This window comes from Paroedura picta, chromosome 4 (assembly GCF_049243985.1).
Source record: "Paroedura picta isolate Pp20150507F chromosome 4, Ppicta_v3.0, whole genome shotgun sequence".
Classification (NCBI taxonomy): domain Eukaryota; kingdom Metazoa; phylum Chordata; class Lepidosauria; order Squamata; family Gekkonidae; genus Paroedura; species Paroedura picta.
In genome coordinates, this window is record NC_135372.1 from 134328656 (window position 1) to 134337652 (window position 8997).

Here is an 8997-nt window from a genome sequence, read left to right on the forward strand (position 1 = left end):
CCCTGGCCGCCTGCAGATTGCTAAAATGAGTTTTAGAGATCCTTTGAGCTCTCTCATCCCCCCTCCCACTTCTTTGGCCCTTGGCGTCCGGTAGGGATTACTTCCGAGGAAGTAAATCCAGAGGGTAGCTCTGTTGGTTTGCAGAAGAACAACTTGTTGCAGCTCTGGTGGTGCCTTATGAGAGCAGCGAGATTTTGGGGGGATTCAAGTGGGTAGCCGTGTTGGTGTGAAGCCGTGCAACAAAATACGAGTCCAATAGCACCTTTAAGACCAACAAAGGTTTATTCAAAGCATGAGCTTTCGAGTGCATGGAAACCCAGGCTTGGTATCTATTTGTCTCCCAAAACCTTATTCTTTAAGGTGCTATTGGCCTTGAATCTTAGAAAAGCACATCTGATTGTACCCTCGCTCTAGTTTGGTGCACGCTCTTCAGAGGTTAAGTGGAGGATGAAAGGTGGTGTTGAAACTAAAGGAATGGCTTGTTTTAGTTCTTCATGCCAGATTAATAAACCCAAAAGCTTAGGAATGCTGACTGGAGTCCATGATACCCTTCGGTATATTTTTAATGACTACTTAAAAAACAACAGCCAGCTGTCACCACCCACGTCTGGCTTTTGCTGTTCTACGTAAGCCCAGAAAAATAAATCTCAAGATCCTCTCCCCCCACCCCACCCTGCACACGGTAAGAACTCAAGCATGCAAAATTGAAGGCCACCCAGATGTACAAGCGTGACTTTGCACTGAGATCTGGAAGAACATATAAAAAGCCAAAGACATATTTGAAAATTTTCACAGGTCTGCCAGTTAGGGACGATGCACGCTTTGGGTGCCTCATTGATTACATGTGCTATTGACAGGGTCCCCATAGGAAGGAAAAGCAAGGTAAAGGTATCCCCTGTACAAGCACTGGGTCATGTCTGACCCTTGGGGTGACGCCCTCTAGCGTTTTCATGGCAGACTCAATACGGGGTGGTTTGCCAGTGCCTTCCCCAGTCATTACCGTTCACCCCCCAGCAAGCTGGGTACTCATTTTACCGACCTCGGAAGGATGGAAGGCTGAGTCAACCTTGAGCCGGCTGCTGGGATCGAACTCCCTCAAACGGCACTTTCGGCAACCTCATGGACAAAGCTTCAGACTGCATGTCTGCTGCCTTACCACTCTGCGACACAAGAGGCTCAAAAAGCTGGGTATAAGAATATAATAACTTGAGAAAGCCATGCTGGATCAAGCCAAAGGCCCGTTCAGTCCAACAAGCTGTGTCACACACTGCCTAAAACCCAGAGGCCATCAGGAGACCCTTGAGTGGGGTCAAAACTCCAAAAGCCATCCCACTGTTCCTCTCCCCCAGCTCCAAGAATACAGAGCGTCATTGCCCCAGTCAGATACTAAGGGCAGGAATTCAAAAGTGCTAAAAGATCTCTTTAAACCCCCCAACCCTCTGATTCTGCATCTAAGTACCTATTGCTGATATGCGGACGAATGTCCAGTCATTTGCGTCATGAAAGGGATCGTCTTTAGTTCAAGCCATTTTGGCATGGATGCAAAAGTGCTAGAACACTTTTATGAGCGTGTTTTATATTCTTGTTTGTTCATTTCCCCCGTGATCCTTTTATGGTATTCACTGCATCATGGATCTCTGCTTTCGTTTACAAAACAGTTACTTCAGAACGTTTGAGGGAATTTGCACGCACACAGAAGGAACAAGCTACGCAGGTCTACTCAGAAATCAGTCCCACATTATTCTGTCGGACCTAAGAGTGCAGCCAGCAGTGAGTGTAGAAAGCAAATTCTTTAATAAATCACCAGTCTTCTGAGGCATTCCTCATTTCCTTCCCCTCCCCTCCGCTTTCCATCCATTTCGTCATTATCATAAGATCTGAAAAACTGTCAAGTATCATCAGACCTAGATCTGATAGGACTTGTATTCCCTTTGAAAAAAAGAACCATTTCCCCTGGCATGGCAGCAACAACAGTTCCTCAAAATGTATTTTGCACCCCAGTGCCACATCGACATCTTCACAGCTGGACAGAATAAAACGTACGGATCTTGTTTATGCGCTTCGGAGAAGACGTGCAAAGGTCGGGATTTGGCCCAGTTTTCCAATCAGGTTTTCCCGATCCTTTAAGCTTCTTTTGGTTTCATCAGATGAAGGAGCTTTCTGTCGCTTAGTGGATCTACTTCTGCTTGGTGCTTCCAGCCCGAACCTTTTGCTCAAGCCAACAAGTTTATACAACTCCTCATACATGTGAGGAGTTGTATAAACTTGTTGGCTTGAGCGAAAGATTTGGGCAGGAAGTGCCAAGCAAAAGTAACGCAGCCTCTTTCATAAGCCTTAGTGGGTCTACAGTCAGAATAAACAGCCCTCCCTTTCCTGCCCAGATTCAGCAGATCATTCTTGTATGAAGCAGAAGCTGTTCTGAGCAGAGACATTGTTTACATTATGTATAGCTTGCCTTTCCCACTTGGACTCGAGGCGGATTGTGCTATACTATCGACAGATGGGCCAGTCAATAAAATAATGCAATACGTTGAGGGCTGGAGACTTGAAATCTAGAGGTAAGGGTATGTTGTGCTATCCCTTGACAGCACCGGTGTTCTGAACAGCTCATTTTTTGTACTCTGCTTTTTACGGTTTGAAGGAATCTCAAAGCTGATTATAATAATCTTTCCTTCCTCCCCTTCAGACATCCTGTGAATTAGGTGAGGTTGAGAGAACTCTGAGAGAACTGGTCTGAAGTCATCCTGCTGTCTCCATGTGGAGGAGTGAGGAATCGAACCTGATTCTCCAGATTAGGGCCCCCCACTCTTAACCACTACACCATGCTGTGGTGGTTAGAGGGTTGCCCTAAGACCTAAAAAGCTCGGGTTCAAAGCCCAGCCCTCTTATGGAAGCTTGCTAGGTGACCTTGGACCCCTTACTCTTGCTTTTTCTCTGCCTAACCTCTCTTTCAGGGTTGCTGCAATGAGGATAAAACAAAGGTGAAGAAAGTGATGTTATATGCTGCTTTGCTCTCCTCTGAGGTGAAAAGTGGGGTATAAGTATCTAAGCCAAATAAATATTTCTTTGCTACCAAAATGGCCACTAAAAGGTAGCTATGCATACCAAATAGTCTATTTTGCATTGTTTAATCTATTCTAATACCTTTTCTCTCTTCTTGTTCCCTGGATTGGCTCATTCTGTGTCATTTGCCCCAGTGACAAAGGTGGCTTATACATATCAATGTAAATAAAAATCAAATAATATGGGCTGGGCATAATCACTGGGCATATCTCACAGAGTCATTGGGAGCAGCAATGTGGGTGCTGTTTCTGCAGGGGGTTGGACTAGATGGCCCTAGGAGTTCCCTTCCAACTTGATCATTCTAAGGGAAAGAAAAACGAAAATTTCCAGAATACTTTTTTTCATTCTTTGTACCACTGCCAGTAGGTTGTTGACTCCCCTCTCCAATCTTCAATAGACCTTGGGAATGGCTATATCAGGTCTGTAGATATGTCCCCAAATTCCCTTAGAGCTGGCTGGGGAACAAATAAGATTGCGTAGTCAGGAGACCAGCACAAAAGGAAAATGTCAATAATGTAAGTTATGAATGGGGCAGCCAAACCATTCATCGTCTCTGACCTGTGAAGAGTCTTAAATCAGTATTTAATGATTCTTTTTAAATAGGTCACGCAGTTTTTGTTCTTCCAGATCCCGGTGCAAATTCATGCTGTTACATCTGGGAACATAAAGGCCTTAAAGCTTTCATGCTGGAATTCTTATCATGCATATGCAGGGGAAATCTTGAGATTTATTTGTCTGGGCTTACATGGAACAGGAAAAGCCAGAAGTGGGTGGGGTGTGCAATTTTTCTTTATCGGTATTTTTCAGTTTGGATCTTCTGAACCATGAAAAAATTTGGGATTCCAAAAAACCCCAGACTGTTTGGAACTGGGATTCTTCAGAAATTTTGGGGAGTCCAATAGACACAAACACAAAATTGGGGGGGGAGCAGTGGTAGAACTACTAAAAACAGCTGGGAGGAAGTTCAGCTGGGGTTCTTTGGGGCAATCCCTTTATAATGGACTGCCCCAAAGAGCTGTGGGAAGAATTATTCCTGCAAGCTCTGCTAGAGTTCTGCTGAGCAGTCCGGTTTAGACTGGACAACCCAACAGATGATCCCATGAACACTGTACAGCAGGGGTAGTCAACCTGTGGTCCTCCAGATGTCCATGGACTACAATTCCCATGAGCCCCTGCCTGTGTTTGCTGGCAGGGGCTCATGGGAATTGTAGTCCATGAACATCTGGAGGACCACAGGTTGACTACCCCTGCTGTACAGCACAGTATTAAATCTGAAATGCCACATGGCGTGTCAAGGATTAACTCTTTAAAAGTTTTGCTTAAAAAGGAAGGCGCTGAATCATATACTGACGTTTTCAGAAAAACTCACGGCTGCCCAATCTTTTTTTTCAGCAGATTCTAGTTTCCATCCTTGCCACCAGAAGATAAATTTAATTTTTCCTCAGATGTTAAGGATTAGAAGATTGCAGCCATAGAAGAAGAAGAAGAAGAAGAAGAAGAAGAAGAAAGCTGTTTTCTTGTATCCTACTTTTCTCTACCCTGCCTGAGGTATTTTGGCTGCCTGCTGCTGGAAACTGAACAGTGAATGAAAGGGGGCAAGCAGGACAATTCTGTTATAGAGAACCTTTTGTTGCAAGTTTTTGATTGTATGAAAAGGAGCAAAACTAATAAAGAAGAAACATTTGACATAACAAGAAGGAAAAGAATAAAAAAATACATTAGAAGAAACAGACATAAGTCATATAAAAGACTTGAACTGATTTGGAGCCCCTCAATTGGTATTTGGAGAAGGCGCCTTCCCCGAACATTTACCAGACTTTTGTCCACCTTGGCTGATGAGGTCATTTAACAGCTGAGCAGGGCAGTGAGTCATTTTACCCATTCCTTTAACTTGCAAGCAAAACGGACCAGTGAAATGGCAAGCAACCATCTCAGCCTAACAGTGGGCAGCTGCCAGCCATTTAAACCCAACAGCCTGACAGGTTCACCTGTCCTCTGTTAGGTTTACATTATTGCAAGCCATTTAACCAATCTGTTTTGCTCTCCCTGTTTCCAAGAGTGGTGTGTGTGTGTTTGAGGAGAGTGAAACAGACGGGTAAAACAGCTCACAACATTTCAGCCTAACAGAAGATAGCTCTTTGCCTTGCTGTTAGGCTGAAATGACTGTGAGCCATTTCACCAGTCTGTTTTGCTTCCCCCTGCAAAAACGGACCAGAGAAATAGTGCCAGCCATTAAAACCTAACAGTGTGGCAGGTCTGCATGCAACCAGCTGGGTGACCTTGGGCTCTCCACAGCACTGATCAAGCTGTTCTGACTGAGCAGTGATATCAAGGCTCTCTCAGCCTCACCCACCTCACAGGGTGTCTGTTGTGGGGAGAGGAAAGGGAAGGCGAATTTAAGCCGCTTTGAGACTCCTTCAGGTAGAGAAAAGTGGCATGTAAGAACCAACTCTTCTTCTTCTTCAGTAATATCAGGGCTCTCTCAGCCTCACCCACCTCACAAGGTGTCTGTTGTGGGAAGAGGAAAGGGAAGGCAAATGTAAGCCACTTTGAGACTCCTTCGGGTAGAAAAAAGTGGCATATAAGAACTAACTCTTCTTCTTAATTGATTAATTAACTAAATAATTACATTTTTATACCACCCAACCTTGTGGCTCAGGCTGGTTGACAGCCTTATAGATTTATAAGTTCCACTATAATGTGGGATACAATTGGAAATTAAGACCTTGAACTCAGGAACTTATATCAACATTATAAACATTCAAACTGTTAAGTATGTAACCCTATAATCAGAATTTAGAATCTGAATGTATTGTTGAAGCTGAAGCCATAACAACCATGCAAAAACCATATAACTATATAACCGTAATGTAACTATTGCCAGGACTGATGCTGCTGTGATCAATTAAACATGCTCGCTTCCCCCCCCCCTTCAAAGTTGGGAGAAAGTGAAATGTCTGACAGCTGTTAACCCTGTTAAATGTCTGACAGCTGTTAACCCTCCCCAGGTGATCCCCCCCTCCTTTCCCAACTATGACAAACTGGCTGGGAGAAACCAGCCCATTTGGTTCAGGGAAATCCCACCTTTGTTTGTGGTTCAGTTTGGGGGCTGCCCCAAACCCTGAACCGAAGTGGAATTTTTAGGTTCATGCCAATCCCTACGCAACACCGCCACTGTACTTCGCAACATGGGTACGTAAACATGGTCTCTGAACACATAAACAAAACAGAAAAGCATGTTTTCCTCATTTTCCGCTGGTCAGAAACATTGGCTATCATGGTGTGGAAAACAGCAACGATTGGCCAAGAAGCTGCTCAAGCACACAGTTATGCTTATGGAAACGCCAGTGGCGCAGAACAGCAAATGCAAATGGCTGGGAGGACATTAATGAAAACTCACAGGATGCGGACTCAGAAGAAGTTCACGCGGCGGAGGTGAAAGGGAAGCAAAAATGAGCTTATCTGAAAAACCCAGTTCCCTCCAAAACACAAAACCCATGTTTATCTTCAGCCTCTCTAATGATTAACAGCAGCCCACCAAAAGAGCTTGTCGGAGATGAACTCAATTTGGGATTGTGTCTTCCTGCCATCTCTCTCTCTCTCTCTCTCTCTCTCTCTCTCTTCAGGGTGGTTGTGGTTTTCGGTTTTCAAAAACAAAAGCTGTGTAAAATGACCCTCCGTGGTATGAAGGCGTTTGAAGTCACTGGAGTTCTTCATCAGGTTAAGCCGGGCTTTTTCAACCAAGGTTTTGTGAAACCCTGGAGTTTCTTGATGGCCTGGAAAGGTTTTCCCAAATGGGTGGGAGTTATTTCTAAATTTGTGAAATATTCATTGGGTGATATGACCATATATGGTCATGTCGACCCACTTCCCTTCCCAAAATGGCCAATGATGGGCCTGGAGGGGGTGGGAAGGGGAGGGGCCCCAGGTGGGCATGTGCACAGCTCTGCTTCCTAACCATGTTCTGCACAATCGCGCCACTTCTGGGGTTTCTCGAAGCCTGAAGAATGTTTCAGGGGTTTATCAATGGTAAAAAATTTGAGAAAGGCAGGGTTATATGTTCAAAAAGAAAGAAAAGTCTCAGTGTGGGGAAGGCCCTTCCAGGCTATAATTTGAAGGATGTTCAGAGGACTTCAATGGATGCAGGGTGTGGCTAGTATGGGCAGGTGGGCACCCCACCTAGCATTTTGGGAAGAAGGAGGAACCTTCTAGGGTCACCAGCCCTGTGATGTGAAATCCCTGGAGATCTTGTGGGGAGAGACTTGGAAGGGCAGTGTTTGTGGGGAAGGGAGAACTCAGGGGGATGTAACATCATAGCCCACCTCCCAAAGGAGCCATATTCTCCAGGGGAATTGATTTCTTTAACCTGGAGTCCTGCTGTAATTCCAGGAGATCTACAGCCACCATCTGTGAACCCTAGCTTTGCAAACCCAGAAAGAGTTTGTGTGGCAGAGACAAAAGGGAAGCAAAATGCGTGTATCTGAAAAACCCAATGCCCTCCGAAGCATGAACCCCATATTTATCATCAGCCTCTGATCTCTGTCCCTCGGAGTTGAGCTATAATTCCAGGGGATCCCCAGATCCTACCTGGGGACTGGCATCCCTAATAGCAAGACAGCACCACCCCCCCCTGGAGTTTCACACTGTTACCAGGGAGCAGCAGGATCATAATTGTGTTGGTGCGTCTGCACCTATGTAGTGAAAAGGAAGGGGCAGCAATAGAAGTGAGGGGTGGGGGAACAGGCTATGTGGAGGTCATCCCCCCCCCTTCAGGGCAGGTTGGTCATCAGGGGCCCCTCCTGCACCAGGCCCACGGCAGCCGTCCCAGTTGCCCCCTGGCTAAAACGGCTCCTGCTAGACACTTACTTTGTTTATGGAAAAAAACGGGATTTGGGAATTCAGAGAAGCTGTCAGCAGACGGCTATACTGCTATAACAAGATTCAATTGCTGATTTTAAAACGTGATTAGAAAAAGCGGGGGTGGGCTGTGCTGCTGCTAGGGGGTTCGTCACAGCCAGCCTCTGCAAAGTAACCGGAGAATTCTTTGGTGACCTCCCCTCCAAATATTAATCAGGGCCAACCTGGCTTCACTTCCGAGATCTGACAAGATCAGGCCAGCCTGGGACAATTAGGTCAGGCAGATAAAGGCACTTGTTCACATACATGATGACTTAGGAGTAAACTTTACTACTTAAAGTACTTAAAGACAACTTGTGAGGAAAATAAGAGGCTCCTGGGCATGTTTGCGTGTTGCATTTCTCTACGCTACAGTAGGGTCCCCAGCCATTCTGTTGAACTGGAATTTCTTCCTCCAGGAACCTTTCCATTCCCCACCCAGCTTTCATTGTTGGACACTTAGGTGTGAGATTTAATGTCCCTCTCCCAGAAGTAAACGTTGCTGCTATCGGATTCGTCCCCAAGAGACTGGTGTGAGACAGTCTGGGCTGTATCCCAAAGAGGTTTGATGATTCTGGCCACGTCTTTCTCAGATGAATTTAACCGGCTTTAGAGCTTGTTTTGTTTCCACGTGCTTTGACGGAGCTACCTCTATTGTTTTTGGAAAGGTGTGTGCAAACTTTCTGCGGCAAATTCGTGGAGGTTATTGACATTGTTTGAGGGTGATCTATAGAATGGGCTCGCGTTTCAGCTCTTTATTTCAACCATTGCTCATCTCAAAAGAGATCTAGCAGAGAGGTCATTTGATGCCTGAAACAATAAGACTCTTGATACAGGGACACCGGGACAGTATCCCTACTTCTAACCTGGGCCCATTCCGCACACATAGGATAATGCATTTTCAATGCGCTTTGGCAGCTGGATTTTCCTGTGCGGAACAGGAAAATGTAATTCTAAAGTGCATTGAAAGTGCATTATTTATTGTGTGCAGAATAGGCCCTGGTTTCCCTTTGTCTGAGGTTTGGGATCCCTAACACC